The sequence below is a fragment of the Artibeus jamaicensis genome, unplaced genomic scaffold, assembly GCF_021234435.1.
Source record: "Artibeus jamaicensis isolate MK-2021 breed Jamaican fruit bat unplaced genomic scaffold, CSHL_Jam_final scaffold_369, whole genome shotgun sequence".
NCBI classification, from domain to species: domain Eukaryota; kingdom Metazoa; phylum Chordata; class Mammalia; order Chiroptera; family Phyllostomidae; genus Artibeus; species Artibeus jamaicensis.
In genome coordinates this window covers 40,285,875-40,303,893 of record NW_026522042.1, presented here as the reverse complement: position 1 = coordinate 40,303,893, position 18,019 = coordinate 40,285,875, and the positions used below count along the sequence as shown (strand labels likewise).

The following is an 18,019-nucleotide window of genomic DNA, read 5'->3' as shown; positions in this document are numbered from 1 at the left end:
ATACAGCATCACAAACCTGCGACTTGGGTGGCCCCGCCCCAGAGCCCAAAACACTGGTGATCAGGATGCTCACAGAATTGGTTGCTCATAGTCACAAATTAGAGGAATACATGAAGGCTAAACTAACTGAAATGAATGGAAATGCACAGGAAACCAATAGTAGTGGAAAGGAAACTGGGACTCAAATCAAAGAAGTGGACCAGAGAGAGGAAAAAAATGACCAAACAGAAAAGGATGAAGAAACAAGAATTCAAAAAAATGAGGACAGGCTTAGGAACCTTCAGGACATCTTTAAATGTTCCAACATCCAAATTATAGTGGTACCAGAAGGGGAAGAAGAACACCCACGAGTGGAACACTTATTTGAACAAATAATAAAGGAGAACTTCCCCAAGCTGGCAAAGGAAATAGACTTCCAGGAAATCCAGGAAGCTCAGAGAGTCCCAAAGAAGGTGGACCCAAGAAGGAACACACCAAGGCACATCATCATTACATTAGCCAAGATTAAAATGAAGGAGAGAATCCTAGAAGCAGCAAGAGAGAAGGGGACAGTCACCTACAAAGGAGTATCCATCAGACTGTCCGCTAATTTCTCAAAAGAGACCTTATAGGCAAAAAGGGGCTGGAAAGGAGTATTCCAAGTCATGAAAACCAAAGACCTACAAACCAAGATTGTACTATCCAGCAAAGTTTTCATTTAGAATAGAAGGACAGATAAAGTGCTTCTCAGATAAGATCAAGTTCAAGGAGTTCATCATTACCAAGCCCTTACTATATGAAATGTTAAAAGGACTTACCTAAAAAAAAGAAGATAAAAAAGATGAACAGTGAAAGGACAGCAAACTCACAGTTATTAATAACCACACCCAAAACAAAAGCAAATTAAGAAGACAGCTAGATCAGGAGCAAAACATAGAAATGAAGATCACATGGAGAGTTAGCAACAGGGGAGTGGGAGAAGGAGAAGGGGAGAGAAGGTACAGAAAATAAGTAGCATAGACAGTAGATAGAAAATAGATAGGGGGAGGGTAAGAATAGTAGGGGAAATATAGAATCTAAAGAACTTGAGACGTGTTCATGAACTAAAGGGGGGAGAATGGTGGGGGAGGGGTGTGGAGGGGAATGGAGGAGGGGAAATAAAACAAGTGTAATGGCATAATCAATTTTTTAAAAAGTTTAAAAAATAAATTAAAATAAATTTAAAAAAAAAAATTTCCTAGCAAGCCTAATGATACAAAACTCATCAGTAAGAATGAGAATGGGAATTTAATAGCACAATTAAAAAAATATTTATGTACTTTGGACTAAACATAGACCTTTAATATATATTGCAAAACAAAAAAAGGTGTATTTTTTTAATTACTAAGTTAAAATATATAGTATTTTAAATTTTGATCATTTTCTATAAAAATATAAATTATAAAACTGTCTCAAAAAGTAGAAAATCATGAATGAAATTTAAATGTTTGTCCATAAACTACTTCTTTAAAAGACACGAATGACTTGTAAACTTTCAAGGAATGTAATTTAACCACAAGGTTTAAGGTTCATTATGTCCCCAATTCATGATAAAAACTCAATATAACTATGATACCAACACCTATCAAAATTAACAAATATCCACATACTATTCATATTTAAGAATACTTCAAAAGTCCTAAATTGCATAGCAGAAACTCAAATACTGTAGTAATATCACAAATGACTAAGGACAATAAATTCCAGGATGCCAAGATGAATAAACATGAAAAAAACCCATTAACAATACATTACACAAACAGATGAAGGGGTGGAGGTAAATGAATCTTCTTGACACTGCCAAAAGGGAAGATAACATTCTGGACAAAAATCTTATTAAGCTAAAAACAGGATATTTTTCTTAGTAAAAAAAACCTACAACAGCATCATGTTCAAGAAAACAGAATACTAGAGATATTCCAATTAAAATAAAAAAGAATAGCAGTCCTATCTACCAAGTGAAAAAAACTCCACAGAATAAAAGAAAATATTTTTAAATCATATAAAGAACTCTTATAACTTTATAAAGGCAGATAAAAAAACTCAAAAATGGGCAAAAGATATAAATAGATGTTTCCCAAAAATATATTGGTGGCTAATAAGCACATGAAAAGATGCTCAACATCGTTAGTCATTAGAACAATATGAATCAAAACCACAATGATAAAATTTTACACCAACTAGCAAGGGCTCTAATTAAAAAGACAGGCAATAACAAGTGTCAGGAAGGGTGTGGAGAAACTGGAGCCATATATTACAAATAGAAATTAAAGTCATAGAGTCACTTTTGGTAAATAGTGTGGCAGTTCCTACAAAAAGGTTAAGCATAATTACCATATGACCCACCAATTCGACTCCTAGGTATATATAATCAAAAGGATTGAAAACACATGCTTTCAGACAGACTTGTGACTACTGTTTCACAGCAGAATTAACCATGGAGTTCAAAAAGTAAAAACAACCTAATATTCATAAACTAATGATTAGATAAATAAAATGTTGTATATCCATACAATAGAATATTATTTAGCTATACAAAGACATAAAACTACTGAGATACATGACACAACATGGATGAACTTTGGAAACATTATGCTATGGTAAAGAAGCCAGATAAAAAAGGCCAAATATCATACGATTCCAACTTTATGAAATGCTCTGAATAGGCAAGTTAATAAAAACACAGAAAGTAGATTAGTGGTTGCCAGGCTCTAGGGGTAGGGGGAAACAGGAGTGACTGACTGCTAATAGATTTGGGGTTTCTAAGGCAAGGAATGGGGTAATAAATGTTTTTGGAATTAGTGATAATGGTTGCAGAACCCTGTAAATGTACTAAAAATTACCAAACTGTACACTTTAAAAAAACAGGTGAATTCTACAATATGTGAATTATAGCTCGATGAAAAATAACTTTTAAAAAGACACACCAGGACACCAGTTAACACCAATATTATGTGTTTTTTTTTTTAATGCAGTGTATATACTACCCTAGAAACTGAGCCAAACCCGTTGAAAAGCATGACCTGATTTGAGAATTCTGGACACTGTGCCACAGTGCTTCAAATTCTACCATTATTTATTTGTTTTGGACCCTCTCCAAAAACCTCTATTAAAATGCAAATTCAACTGGTGAAGACAAGGCTCTAATTTCTTAACATGAATTGTAAGTATACTTTTTCCTAATTTTCAGAGAAGTTATTGAGAAGCAGCCATGAGCAAAGAACAGAAAAAAGTAGGAATTGTCAAAACAAACAAAATACCACAAGAAAGAACAGTTTGAAATCCTCACTTTTCTGTGAAGCTAGTGCACTTGCTTTGGGGTTAGCTTAGTTTGGGTGTGATTATAAACATCACAAACCTTTCAAAGAAAATCAGACCACTCTTGACATTTTGTTACAGAAAGATTTAAAAAATTATTTGGATAACTGGGACGAACTGGGGAGCAAGACAGACCACGCAACCCAGGGTTCTAGACACAGGAAATAAAGCCTCAAACCTCTGACTGTAAAAATCTGTGAGGGTTGAGGAGGCAGAAGAAACTCACAGCCTCACAGGAGGTCATTAGACATGTTGACCCACAAGGTCCTAGAGACAGACCTACCCACTTGGGAATCAGCACCAGAAGGGCCCAATTTGCTTGTGAGTAGCAGGGGAAGTGACTGAAAGTCAGCAAAGAGCCAAGCAAGCAGCATCATTCCCTCTTAGACCCCTCTTCCACATATAGCACCAAAACGCAGCAACCTGAATGGCCCAACCTGGGTGAATACCTAAGGATCTGCCCCTTACAATGTAACAGATATGCTCAGACAAAAAAAAAACAACAACAACAAAAAAATACGGTCCAAATGAGAAAATATAAAAGCTCCAAAAACAGAACTAAGGGATGAAGTGATAGCCAACCTAAACACAGGTAATCGGGGTGCTCACAGCTGAGTATGGTCCCAAAATGGAGAAAAATTGAAGGCTATGCAAAGTGAAATGAAGAGAAATGTACAGGGAACCAATAGTGAAGGGAAGGAAACTGGGACTCAAATCAATGGTTTGGACCAGAAGAAATAAACATTAACCAGAATAGAATGAAGAAACAAGAATTCAAAAAAATGAGGAGAGGCTTAAGAACCTCTGGGACAACTTTAAATGTTTCAACATCCAAACCATAGGGGATCCACAAGGAGAACAGGAAGAGCAAGAAATGAAAAACTTACTTGATAAAATAGTGAAGGAGAACTTCTCTACCTGGCAAAGGATATAGACTTATATGAAGTCCAGAGAGACCCAAAGAAGTTGGACCCAAAGAACACACCAAGGCACATCATCATTACATTAGCCAAGATTAAACAGGAGAAAATCTTAAAAGCAGCGAGACAAGATGACAGTTACCTACAAAGGAGTTCCCATAAGATTGTCACATGAGGAAGCAGTCCAAGTCATGAAAAACAAGGACCTATATCCAATATTACTCTATCCAGCAGCGCTTTAATTTAGAATGGAAGGGCAGATAAAGTAACTCCCAGATAAGGTCAAGTTCAAGGAGTTCATCATCACTGAGGTCTTATTATATAAAATGTTAAAGGGACCTATCTAAGAAAAAAAAAGAACATCAAAAACTAAGAACAGTAAAATAACAACAAACTCACAACTATCAACAACTGAACCTAAAAAACAAACAAATAAACTCCACGAGCTAAGGAAACAACTAGAACAGGAACAGAATCACAGAAATGGAGATCACATGGAGGGTTATCAGAGGGGAGGGGGGAGAATGGGGGAAAAGGTACAAGGAACCTTTTAGCGTTAAGGTACAAAGCATAAATAGTAGGTACAAAATAGACAGCGTTAGGTTAAGGATAGTATAGGAAATGGAGAAGCCAAAGAACTTACATGTATGACCCATGGACATGAAGTGGGAAGAATGTTGGGGGGAGGGAGGATGCAGGGCAGTGGGTGATAAAGGGGAGAAAAAAATGGGACAACGGTAATAGCATAATCAGTAAAATATCTTTTTTAAAAACAATAATTATCAAAAAATTAATAAAAGCTTATTAACACTTGTAAGCTTAAGAATACCACCACATGATGAAAGTATTTATTAAAAAATATACTTTTAAGGGGTTTTGGATGATTACTTTAGGAATAATATTTTAATTCTATTAAGCCATTCTAAACATCCCTTGGGACTAAAGACCCACTTACTTTTTAAGTAAAATAGCATCATATATGAAGAAGACTAGAAGAAAAATAAAAATTTAATTTCCTTCTAATAATCAAACATTACCTTTTATTTTTTTATAAATTTTATTTATTTATCTTTAGAAGGGAAGGGAATGAGAGAGGGAGAGAAGTATCAATGTATGGTTGCTTCTCCTGCACCCCCTGCTGGGAACTGGTCCCTGCTGAGAACTGGCCTGCAACGCAGGCATGTGACCTGATGGGGAATCGGACCGAGATCTTTTGGTTCACAGGCCCGTGCTCAATCCACTGAGCTACATCAGCCAGGGTACCTTTTATTTCTTAACCACATCATTTAGTCACCCATTTATTGACAGCCTCACTACTAAGGATGCTCTGAGAACATGAAGTATCATTTGTGATTCACTTTATTAATAGCAGACATGTGAATGTTTATTTCAAAAATGGAAATTTGGAAAATCTCTTAAACTAAAATCATCTGTGTCATATTCTTTGGTGTCTTTAGTGGTCTAAGTCAAGCTTTTACATTAAGGTGACATAAAATCTAAACCTGGCTCTTGAAGAAACTACAAAGCTAAAAAAAAAAAAAAAAGACTACAAAGCTTATAATAACAAGTAGTCCTGTAAAGAAGAAACTCAACTTTCTTAATGCAATAATAAACATACCACTTCCTCAAGTGATTTCCAGAGCATCAATAAGCAAAACTGATTTCTGATATGGCATTCTTCCATTAGAAAACAAAATCTTGAAAACAGTCTTCTACCCAGCTAGAAAAAGTTCAAACTAGAACAATGATGGTTAAGGGTTACTGAGAATACTATATCCATCCATGTCTATTTTAGATCAAGTTACACTACAAAAAAAAATCATTTATTTGGGAGCATATTAGCCTACTGTCATACATAATCCATCTTCCCTAAGTTTTTATATATTATACCATTCTCCTTTTATCACCCCCCCAAAATTATGAAAAAGAACCTGAGAACCACAGAATATGTGCTGTTAGACGGTTGTCAACAACACTATCCATTCATTACTTAGAATGTCCATTCAGTAGCTTTCACAAGGAAATTCAAACTTCGGAAATCATTTAGAATTTAAATGCTAAAAAAATCTTTTGTCTAAAGAACTTGTGATGTTTTTTTATGTAGGGTAATGAGAATCTTTGCTCACAGGAAGTTTACCTGATTCTGACGTTCTGTCACAGCAATGATGCTAAACTACTTTTTAAAAAATGTATTTTATTGATTATGCCATTACAGTTATCCCATTTTCTCCCCCTTATCCTCTCCACCTGCACACTCCCTCCCCCTATATCCCCCCCTTTAGTCCATGTCCATGTGTCATAAGTTCTTTAGCTCCTACATTTCCCACACTACTCTTGCCCTCCCTGTCTATTTTCTCCCCATTGTCTATGCTACTAATTATTTGTACCTGCTCCCCCCTTCTCCTCCTCCCGCTCCCCTGTTGGCTAACCCTCCATGTGATCTCCATTCCTGTGCCTCTGCTCCTGATCTAGCTGTCCACTTAGTTTGTATTTGTTTTAGGTGTGGTTGTTAATAACTGTGAGTTTGCTGTCCTTTCACTGTTCATCTTTTTTATCTTCTTTGTCCCTTTAACAATTCATATAATAAGGGCTTAGTGATGATGAACTCCTTGAACTTGACCTTATCTGAGAAGCACTTTATCTGTCCTTCCATTCTAAATGAAAGTTTTGCTGGATAGGACAATCTTGGATGTAGGTCTTTGGTTTCATGACTTGGAATACTTCTTTCCAGCCCCTTCTTGCCTATAAGGTCTCTTTTGAGAAATCAGCTGACAGTCTGATGGGTACTCCTTTGTAGGTGACTGTCCCCTTCTCTCTTGCTGCTTCTAGAATTCTCTTCTTCATTTTAATCTTGGCTAGTGTAATTCTGATGTGCCTTGGTGTGCTGCTCCTTGGGTCCACCTTCTTTGGGACTCTCTGAGCTTCCTGGATTTCCTGGAAGTCTATTTCCTTTGCCAGATTGGACAAGTTCTCCTTTACTATTTGTTAAAATAACTTTTCCACCTGTTGTTCTTTCTCTTCTGGTACCACTATAATTCGGATGTTGGGACGTTTAAAGATGTCCTGGAGGTTCCTACACTTCTCCTCATGTTTCTGAATTCTTGTTTCTTCATTCTTTTCTGTTTGGTTGTTTCTTTCTTCCTTCTGGTCCACTCCACTAATCCAACTCCCAGTTTTCTTTTCATCACTATTGGTTCCCTGTCCATTTTCCTTCCTTTCACTTAGTGTAGCCTTCATTTTTCCATCTAATTTGCAACCAAAATCAACCAGTTCTGTGAGCGTCCTGATCACCAGTATTTTGAACTGTGCATCTGACAGGCTGGCTATCTCTTGGTCGCTTAAAAGTACTGGCTCTTCTATTTTAGCCATAATGTTTTGGTCTGGTTGTGCCTGTTATGTATGAGGGGCTGGGCCTTAGGTGTTCACCAGGGTGGGGCAACCCAGTTGCTGGATTGTTACTCTTTATGTGGGGGCAAGGTCAGAGGGAACAGTGGCACTTGTTCTGCTCTCTCTCTGGGATTTCAGTCCCCTCTGCCCCTGTCCACAAGCAAATTGGGCTTTTCTGGTGTTGGTCCCCAGGTGGGTGGGCTTGTGTACATTCTAGGACCCTGGGGGTCTCTCCAACAAACTCTCCTGTGAGGCTGGGAGTCTATTCTCGCACCTCAACCCCTGCAGGTTTTTTCAATTGGTGCTTTTAAGCTTTATTTCCCATCGCTGGGGCCCTGGATTGTGAGGTCTGTCTCAATGTCCATTTTTTGCCGGGTTTATCTGTGTGAGAATATGTGTCCGTGGTCCACCAGTGGCCTCATGCACCTCTAGCTGCTCATTTGCTCGTGCACTCCATTTGCTCATTTCCTCCCAGCACCCAGGTATGCTAACCACCACCTTTTCCTGCCAAGCCCCCTCTGTGCTGGCCGCTGACTCCACCCCTCTTACCAGTCTGGATGAATGGTTTGTTGTTGTCGGACTTCGATACAGTTCAATTTCCTGCCTGTTCTGGTTGTGTGTTTGTTTCTAAATCTTTGTTTTCCTTAAATTTGGTTGTTCAAGGAGGTACAGTGTTTCCACCTATGCCTCCATCTTGGCCAGAAGTGCTAAATTACTTAAAAGTTACATAGTTCTCATTCCATTCTTTGGATCAGATCTCCTACTTTTATTAGCTATGGTATTTACATCCTATTAAAATAAATAAGAAAAACAAAAACAAAAAATGTCACCTCAAATCTTATTTTTAAGAAGCATAAAGATTATAGTCAAAATAGTCAAACTGTACATACAGGGACCTTATTTAAATAATTCTACCACATGGTGAAAAAATAATAGTACAATTAAGGGGGAAAAAAGTATGCCCTTGAAGTATCATTTCAAAAGATCTCCAACACACAAAAAAAACCAAAACAAACAAAAAAGCTAGAAAGTTGCACATCAAACTACACAATTAAAGAGGCTGAATGGCACACTGGTTCCCTACAAAAGAATGCCTCTGTTTCTTACTTTACCAGAATAAAAGCAGGACTAAGTTTTCTATTTATACACTAGAAAATGAAGCAGAACTTCATACATTTGTTCCTTGTCCTCACCCCTCAGTTTACAACAGTTCTTAGCACAAGGTAGATGCATAAATGCTGTTGTTACACATAATTTCTAAAGCTGGGAGAATAGTATCTACATTCCATTTCTAACTCGAGAAATCTGCCTCAAATTCTTGCTCCTACACAGGAAGCAGACTAGATAGGTGAGACCATTGTAACATTGGAAGAAACTGTGCCCTGTAAACTGATTCACAGATACCTCTTTACCTTATACAATTCTAAGACATACTCTAGCCCTGGCCGGTGTGGCTCAGTGGATTAGGCACAGGCCTGCATACTGAAAAGCCACCAGCTGGATTCCCAGTCAGGGCACATATCTGGGTTGCAGGCCAGGTCCCTAGTTGGGGGCATGCAAGAGGCAACTGACCCATGTTTCTCTTGCACATAGAATTCTCTCCCTCTCTCTCTCCTTGCCCCCACCCCTCTAAAATAAACAAAATCTTTAAAAATATTTTTAAATGGTGAAAGAAACCAATTACTATGTTTTGGGGGTCAACCCTAATGCCACTCTAGGAAGTTGGTCTTGAAGTAGCAACTAGTAAGATCCAAATGAATGAAAGAAGTTTAAACAGATTCCTCAAGTTTATGAAGTGCTCTAAGGTGCAAAGAAAAGGGAATTATAAAACAAAGGAAAACAGGTAATTAAAGAAGGTGGAGCAGGTAGCAGTTCTAGCTCTCCCATGGACATCTTTAATGTATTTTTTAAAGGAGAAAGGATGCAGAGAAAAAGGAGTATTAAAAATGTTGTGCATTAACACTCAGTAACCTTAGAGGATTTCTATAATGGTGCAATAAGAAATCTAGCTCAACAAAAGAATTTGATTTTTGACAAATGTAAAGGCCAAGGTGGCAAGAAAGGAACAGTAGAACGCTGTCCCAATTGTTGAGGTACCGGGATGCAAATGAAGAGTTCATCTCATAGGACCTGGAACAGTTCGGCACATTCAATCTGTGTGCATGGAGTGCCAGGGACATGGGGAATGGATCAGTCCTAAAGATAGATGCAAAAGTTCTAATCAAAGATAGTTTGAGAGAAGATCCTAGAAGTTCGTATAGACAAAGGCATGAAAGATGGCCAGCAGATAATTCTATGGTGAAGGAAATTAAGAACCGGGACTGGAGCTAGGAGATATTGTCATTGATTTAGATGAGAAGGACCATGCTATTTTCACTTGATGAGGAGTACATTTTGTTGTGTGTATGAACATACAACTGGTTGAAGCATTTTGTAGCTTCCATAAGCCAATAGCTACCTCTTGACAACTGAATCAGTTATCACCTCTCATCCAGGTCATAATGGCAAATATGGAGATACCAGATGTTTGCTAAATGAAGGCATACCAATTTATTATAGACTGTATGACCATCAAATTTAAGGTAAACTTTTCTGAGAATGGCTTTTTCTCTCCCAATAAACTCTCTTTGGTAGAGAAACTCCTACCTGACAAGTAGTAGAAGATACTAATGTAATGGACCAGGTACAGCTGGTAGACTTTGATCTAACTTGAGAAAGACGGCACCATTACAATGAAGAAGTATACGAGGATGATGAACATCATCCGGATGGGTGGTGTTCAGTGACTGAACTCTTAACAGGGCCAATGAACACTCACTACTGGTATTTTATATGCAGTAGCAAATGAGTGAAGGACTGTAATATGTTCACTACTTGCTATTGTTTTTGTTTTAACATTCAACTATAGCAGTGTTTTAACAGTTAAAAATTACTTAAAAAAAATTTCCCAAAGCATTTGTTAGAACATACTTTGTAATTAATTTCAGTTATGTACATGAAAATGCATTGACAGAAATGCTGGGTATGTACAAACTTTGGTCTATGACCCTTAATTGCTAAGCTATGAAATTAAAATTCTGTCTTTAACTGTCAATCAGATAAAGAACTTAATTTGTAAAGAAGTGTTAGTTTGTATAGTTGCATTAACTGGGATTCATGGTGATACCTCTGCATTTATTCTATTGCCTCAACTGTTATTTGAAGATGGCGTGCCATGTAATTTAGCCAGTGCTATCAGTGATAGAAATGATATCTTTTTAAAGAAGGAATTTATCATAATAAGCTGCCTCCTGAGGGCCTGCACTTACAGAATTGCATTCCTTTCTGCCATGCCACCTTTTTTCAAATATATATAACTATATCAGTCCTTGGTGACATATTTTTCCCTTCTCTCTGGATCATGATAAGCCTCAGAGTAGTGACTTCCAGGGCAGGCTAACTTCAAAGTTAAGAGTTATGATACCTTTACATGGAGAAGTAATTTGAATGTATGAGACAGGAAGGTATTTTTTTTAGATATGTTACAGACTTGCTTTAAACCATTTAACTTATGCTCCAAAATAACTGTATAGCAAATTATAATAAATAGATTTAATTGGGTATTTAAAAGACATGTTCATAAGCTTAAAACTGGAGATTAGAATTTAAGCAATTCTGAAATGTGTGTCTCCTTAATACACTGACTACAAACCATAACAAAATAAATATAAAATGTTAAAACTTTTAGAAAAACTTCAGAATATAAGGTTAAACAAAGTGTCTTTAGATTCTAGAAGAGCACAACCCATAAAAGAAAGACTTATAAACTGGACCTCATAAAATAAAAATTTTTTGCCCTGTAGAAAGCCTGTTAAAATAAAAGGGGTCTTCCAGTCAAGATGGTGGCATAGGTAAATGCAATACTAGAAACTTCCCACAACCACACCAAAATTATAAATGAATTACAGAACCATCATCATTCAGAACTACCTGAAATCTAGCTGAACAAAAGTTGTACAACTGAAGATATAAAGAGGCAGCCACATCCATATTGGCAGGAGGGGTGGTGGGCTTGCTTCCCACTAAGGAGCAAGGGGTCACAACCCTACATGAGATCCCCCAGCCCCGTGTTCCTGTGCCAAGAAGTCCCCTAATTCTTGGTTGTAAAACCCAGCAAGAATTCTGGCTTTGTGAGATGGAGGGCTTCTGGAGTCCCAGGCAGTTCCTTCTGAAGGTCCCACTCCCTCTGAGCTCCAGCACTGTGGCAGCAGCTCCCTTAAAGGCACCAGAGACATAAGGGAGGAACTGAACTGTCTAGCATCAGGCCATGAGCTAGAGGAACAGCTTCCTCCCAGATAGAAGTGCTGGCAAACGCCATCATTTCTTTTCTGAGCCCTTCCCCATAAAGCTAGCAGGCAGGAGCCATATCTGAGTTTCCACCAACCTGGCTATCACGGTTTGCCCTGCCCTGATGATTACCTGAGACCCCACCTACCCAATTTGAGGGCCCACCCAAACTGTTACCAGAGTCTTTTCTGTACAAAGGAGCCTGCCTTGGCTCATGCTTCAGACTTTCCTAAAGTCTTTCAAACAAGCAATATCTGGCCTTGGTGTGCCCATACCTATCACTATCACTAAGTGGTCCCAGGTCTGGCACTATTGGAAGCCAGCCTAGGCAACATCACGGCCCTTCCCAGGCACCTCCAAGACCAGCACAGGTAGCAGGTATCTGCAGACCAATTTGTAGCTCATACTGGGCAGCTATGGGCAGAACACAGGTGACAGGCAACATTGGCCTGTAACTCCCTGTAGGACCCACAGCCAGTGCATTTGGTGGACAGTTTCAGTACACATCGAAGCACCACCCAACCACCTCTGCACCCCAGAGATGGATTCAGTGGGCACCAGAGCCCCACTGAAGCAATTCTTGCTCCATGAAATGGGCCTAGACAGCTGATTCTCTATGGTGGTCAGTTAATCCTTGAAGCCCATAGGCCTGGGGATAAATCCCTCCTATTGAGATGCCAATAGATGAAGGTTCATTTACAACAGGAGGTTGTTGCACAGCCCACACAGTGGTGGTGGGACACACTTGGGGTGCCCAGGACACCTACTACATAAGGCCACTGTATTAAATCTGGGAAATGAAGCAGCTCTACCTAATACATATAAACACAGGGAGGCTGACAAAATGAGGAGACAAAGACACATGGCCCAAATGAAAGAACAGATGAAAACTCCAGCAAAAGAACTAAACAAACCTGAGACGAGCAATCTAGATGTAGAGTTGAAAACACTGGTTATAAAGATGCTCAATGAACTTCAAGGAAGAGTAGATGACCTTAGTGAGAACTCCAACAAAGGGAAAAGAAACATAAAAATGGAACTAGAAAACATAAAAGAGAACCACCTGGAAATGAATATCTTAACTAAAAAAATGTACATAACAAGGAATCAGCAGTGGAGTAGATGAAGCAGAGGATCAAATCAGAAATTTGGAAGATAAGGAAGCAGAAAACACCCAATTAGAACAGCAAAGAGAGAAGAGAATCCAAAAAATTGAGGGTAGTATAAGATGCTTCTGGGACTTCAAGCGTACCTTCATTCCACATTATGGGGGTGACAAAAGGACAAAAAAAGAGAGCAAGAAACTGAAAACCTATATGAAAAAATGACAACAGAAGACTTCCCTAACTTGGTGAGGGAAACGGACATACAAGTCCAGGAAGCACAGAGGCCCACACCATGACACGTCATAATTAAAATGTCAAAAGTTAGACAAAGAAAAAATCTTAAAAGCAGCAAGAGAAAAGCAGTCAGTAATAGCCTTTCAGCTGACTTCTCAACAGAAACTTTGAAGGCCAGAAGGGACTGGCAAAAAATACTCAAAGTGGTGGTAAGCAAGGACCTACAAATAAGGTTATTCCACCCAGCAGAGCTGTAATTTAGAATTGAAGGACAGATAAAGAGCTTCCCAGAGAAGAAAAAGCTAAAGGAGTTCATCACCCCCAAACCAGCATCATATAAAATGTTAAAAGGTCATGCTAAAGGAGAAAATATGGATAGTAAAATGGTAATAAATACACATCAACAACTGAATCTAAGAAAAACCAAAATAAACAAACAAGCAGTACAGAAACAGACTCAGAGATACAGAGAACATTTTGCCGGATGGGAGGGGGACTCAAGGATAGGTGAAAAAGGTGAAGGCATTAAGAAGTACAAACTGGTAAGTACAGAATAAGCACAGGAACATAAAGTACAGCATAGGGAATAGAGTCAATAATATAATAACTAAATATGACATCAGATGGGTATGTGATTTAGTAAGATGCTCACTTAGTAATTTATATAATGTCCAATCACTATGCTGTGCATCTGAAACTAATGTATTACTACTGAAAAGTTTTTTTTAATTTAAGATTTTATTTATTTATTTTTAGAGAAAGGGGAAGGGAGGGAGAAAGAGATAGAAAGAAACATCAATGTGTGGTTGCCTCTCACGTGCCCCCTACTGGGGACCTGGCTAGCAACCCTGGCATGTGCCCTGACTGGGAACTGAACCAGTGACCACTTGCTTTGCAGGCTGGCACTCAAACCAGTGACCCACACGAGCCAGGGCTGAAAAAAATTATTTAAAGTTAACAAAAAAAAGAAGAATGAAAAGACAAGGTAAAGAATGGAAGAAAATAATTGCAAACCATATATCCGAAAAAGAATCAGTATCTAAAATGTATAAAGAACTCCTAAAACTCAATGGTTAAAAAAAATCAATTAGAAAATGAACAAAAGACACAATAGACATTGCACTGAAAAGAAAATACAGATGGTAGATAAGCAGATAAAAGATGTTCAGCATTCATTAGGCAGCAGGAAAATGCAAAGTAAAATATAAGACATTACTATGTACCTAAAGAATGACTAAAATAAAAAATAAAAAGATAGTATCAATACTAAATGCTGCTAAGGGTGAGGAAAAACTGGATCTCTCATCACTGCTTATGAGAATGGGAAATGGAATGGTCACTCTACAAAACACTCTGGTAGTTTCCAAAACTAAACAACACAGAAATGACACTTAGACAGTAATCCCAGAAATAAAGAACTTATCTTCACACAAAAACCTGTACATGAATGTTCATAGCAGCTTTATTCATAATAGCCCAAAACTGGAAACAACCTAGATGTCCTTCAATATGAAATAGTTACATCCATATTGTAAAATAGCACTTGGCAATAAAAATGAATTAACTATTACTATAAGCAGTAACTTTGATGAATCTCCAGAAAATCAGGCTAACTGAAAAAGCCAATTCTAAAAGTTACTTACTATACAATTCCATCTGTAGTTTTAAAAAGACAAAAACGGGAAGTGGGGAAATATGGGAGGGAGATGGTACAATAATAATAAAAAGGCAAGGAATTCTTATGGCAATGGAACAGAACATTCTGTATCTTGATTATCAATTTCAATATCCAGTTTGGATAGTGTATTTGTTATAATTCTGCAAGATGTTGACTCAAGTGCAAAGTGGATAAAAAGTACACCTGAGATATTGCTATAGTAGTTCTTAAAATTATATGTGAATCTACAATTACCAGAAAATAAAACTGCCCTGACCAACGTGGCTCAGTTAGTTGGGTGTCATCCCACAAAGCCAAAGGTTGCAGGTTTAATCCATAGTTGGGGTACATACAAGAGACAAGTGATCAATGTTTCCCCTCACATCAATGTTTTTCCCCCTCTTCATTCCTCCCTCCCTTTCTTCTCTCCAAAAATACATACATAAAATCTTCAAGAAAAGGTTTACTTCAAAAACAAAGTCTAAAATGAAACATTTAGCCCTGGCTGGTGTGCCTCAATGGATTAGTGACGGCCTAGTTTGATTCCCAGTCAGGGCACAGCACTTGCCTTGGTTATAGGCCAGGTTCTCAGTAGGGGCTGTGCGAGAGGCAATCACACTGATATTTCTCTCCATCTCTTTCTCCCTGCTCCTCTCTCTAAAAATAAATATATATTTTAAATCTTTAAAAAATTTTTAAATAAAATGAAACATTTGTAAAATGGAGTAGGAAAGAAGAATGCTAGCATTTTAACTTTTTTGTTTTTAATTAAATGTTCGGCTAACCAAAATATCCAAGATAAATTAGAAAACAATACAAAATAGTTTATATATTTAAGTTTTCAATTAAATAACTAAGCACTTTTAAAAAGATATAAATCCAAATTAAAACCTTAGAAAAAAACACAGGGCAAAAAGTTATTGGCAACAAGTTCTTGGCTATGACACCAACCCAGAGGCAACAAAAGAAAAATTAAACTAGATTTCAGGAAAATTAAACTTTCATGCATCAAGTTACTATCAACAGAGTAAAAAGTAAACAGAATGGGAGAAATATATGAAAATCATCTATCTGGTAAAGGAGAAATATCTAGAATATAGAGGACTGCTAAAGCACAACAAACAAAGCAACCTGATTCAAATATGGGCAGTGTGAATAGACATTTCTCCAAAGAGACACAAATAAGTGCAAGAAAAGTGCTTATCACCATAAGCACATGAAAGGATGTTGAGTATCACTCATCATTAGGGTAATGCACATCAAAATTATGAGATACTACCTCACACCCATTAGATGGCTACTATCCAGAACAGAACAAAACAAAATAGAAAATGAAAGAAAAGAAGTATTGGCAAGGACATGTTGAAGTTAGTGCCCGAAGTGTACAAGCAAGAAATCAATTAAAACCATCTGCAACATAGAAGATATTAAAATATGTAATATAGCTAAAATAATTCTTACATTTAACTTTCCCAAGTCACAAGTAAGCACTAGATTTAAATCTAGGCAATCTGCATCTAAGTCTCTGTTCTTTTTTTTTTTAACTTATTTATTTTTAAAATTATTTTTCAACTATAAGTCTCTGTTCTTACATACTATATATACAGGGTGGTGCAAAAGTAGGCTTACAGTTGTGAGTATGTGAAACATAATTTATTTTTGTACTATCAGTTATGAATTAGTGCAAACAATAGCTGCAACAAGGAGTTAATATTCAAAATATATAAAGAACTCATGCAAATCAACATTAAACGATCAAATTAAGAAATGGGCTAAGGACCTGAACAGATACCTCTTCCAAGAAGGCATACAAATGGCCAACATATAATATAAAGAGATGTTCAACTTCACTAGCTATCAGGGAAACACAAATCAAAACTATAATGAGATACCACCTCACAGCTGTGAGAATGGCTATTATCAACAACACAGGCAGTAAAAAGTGTTGAAGAGGTTGTGGAGGAAAAGAAACCCTCATTTACTTGCTGATGGAAATATAACTGGTACAGGCATTATGGAAAACAGTGCAGGGGTTCCTCAAAAAATGAATAGAGTTACTTACCATATGACCCAGCAGACCCTCTTCTGTGTATCTACCAAAAAACCCCCCAAAACATGTATTCACAAAGACACATGCACCCCTATATTCATTGCAGCATTATTCACAGTGGCCAAGACATGGAGACACCCCAAAGTGTCCTTTGTCAGATGATTAAAGATGTGATACACGTATACTATAGAATACTACTCAGCCATGAGAAAAGGTAAAATACTGCCATTTGTGACAATATGAAGGGACCTTGAGAACATTATACAAGCAAATTAGGTCAGTCAGAAAAAGCCAAGAACCATATGATTTCACTCATGTGAGATATAAAATTGAAACTCATGGGCACAGACAACAGTATGGGGGTTACCACAGGAAAGGGAGTGGGGGTTAGTAAAGAGTAAAAGGAGCCAAATATATGGTGACAGAAGAAAATTTAACTTTGGGTGGTGAGCACACAATGCAACACAGAGACTATAGAAATGCACACCTATATGATCCAAGGCATGGTAATGTCAAGATGGTAATGTAGGCACACACAGCTCACCTCTTCACACAAAAACACCAAAACTACAACTAAAATATAGAACCACCATCACTTAGGAATGTCAGAAATCGAGTTGAATGGAAGTCTGACAAATACGAAAGTGAAGAAACCACATCGATCTAGACCGGTAGGGGGCACAGACACAGAACAGCCTGGCCCCACACCCACATGAATAAAGATTCAGGAGGGATATCCTGGGAGCAAGGAGTCCCAGATGGACACAAGGACCCCCAACCCAGGATTCCAGTGCCAAGAAGATAGGTCTCACCACTTCTGGCTGCAAAAACAAGCAGGTTTTGAGTTGGTGGAGGAAGCTGCCATAGCCCTCAGCAGTTCCTCTTGAGGAACCCACACACAGACCCACCTCCTGAGACTCCCTTCTTCTGAGCTCCAGCACTAAGGTAGTAGCTTGAAGGGCAACACCAGTATACAGAGAGAAACAGAAATGACTGGCATCTG

At 37.8% G+C, this 18,019-nt stretch overlaps 1 protein-coding gene and 1 pseudogene across 8 annotated transcripts in view; one reads left to right on the top strand and one right to left on the bottom strand.

Annotated features, from left to right (window-relative positions):
* Positions 1-18,019, bottom strand: part of ERBIN (erbb2 interacting protein) — a 117,180-nt gene that overhangs the window by 85,824 nt on the left and 13,337 nt on the right. The window lies entirely within an intron of this gene.
* On the top strand, positions 9,307-10,491 carry LOC119053307 (dnaJ homolog subfamily A member 1-like; annotated as a pseudogene).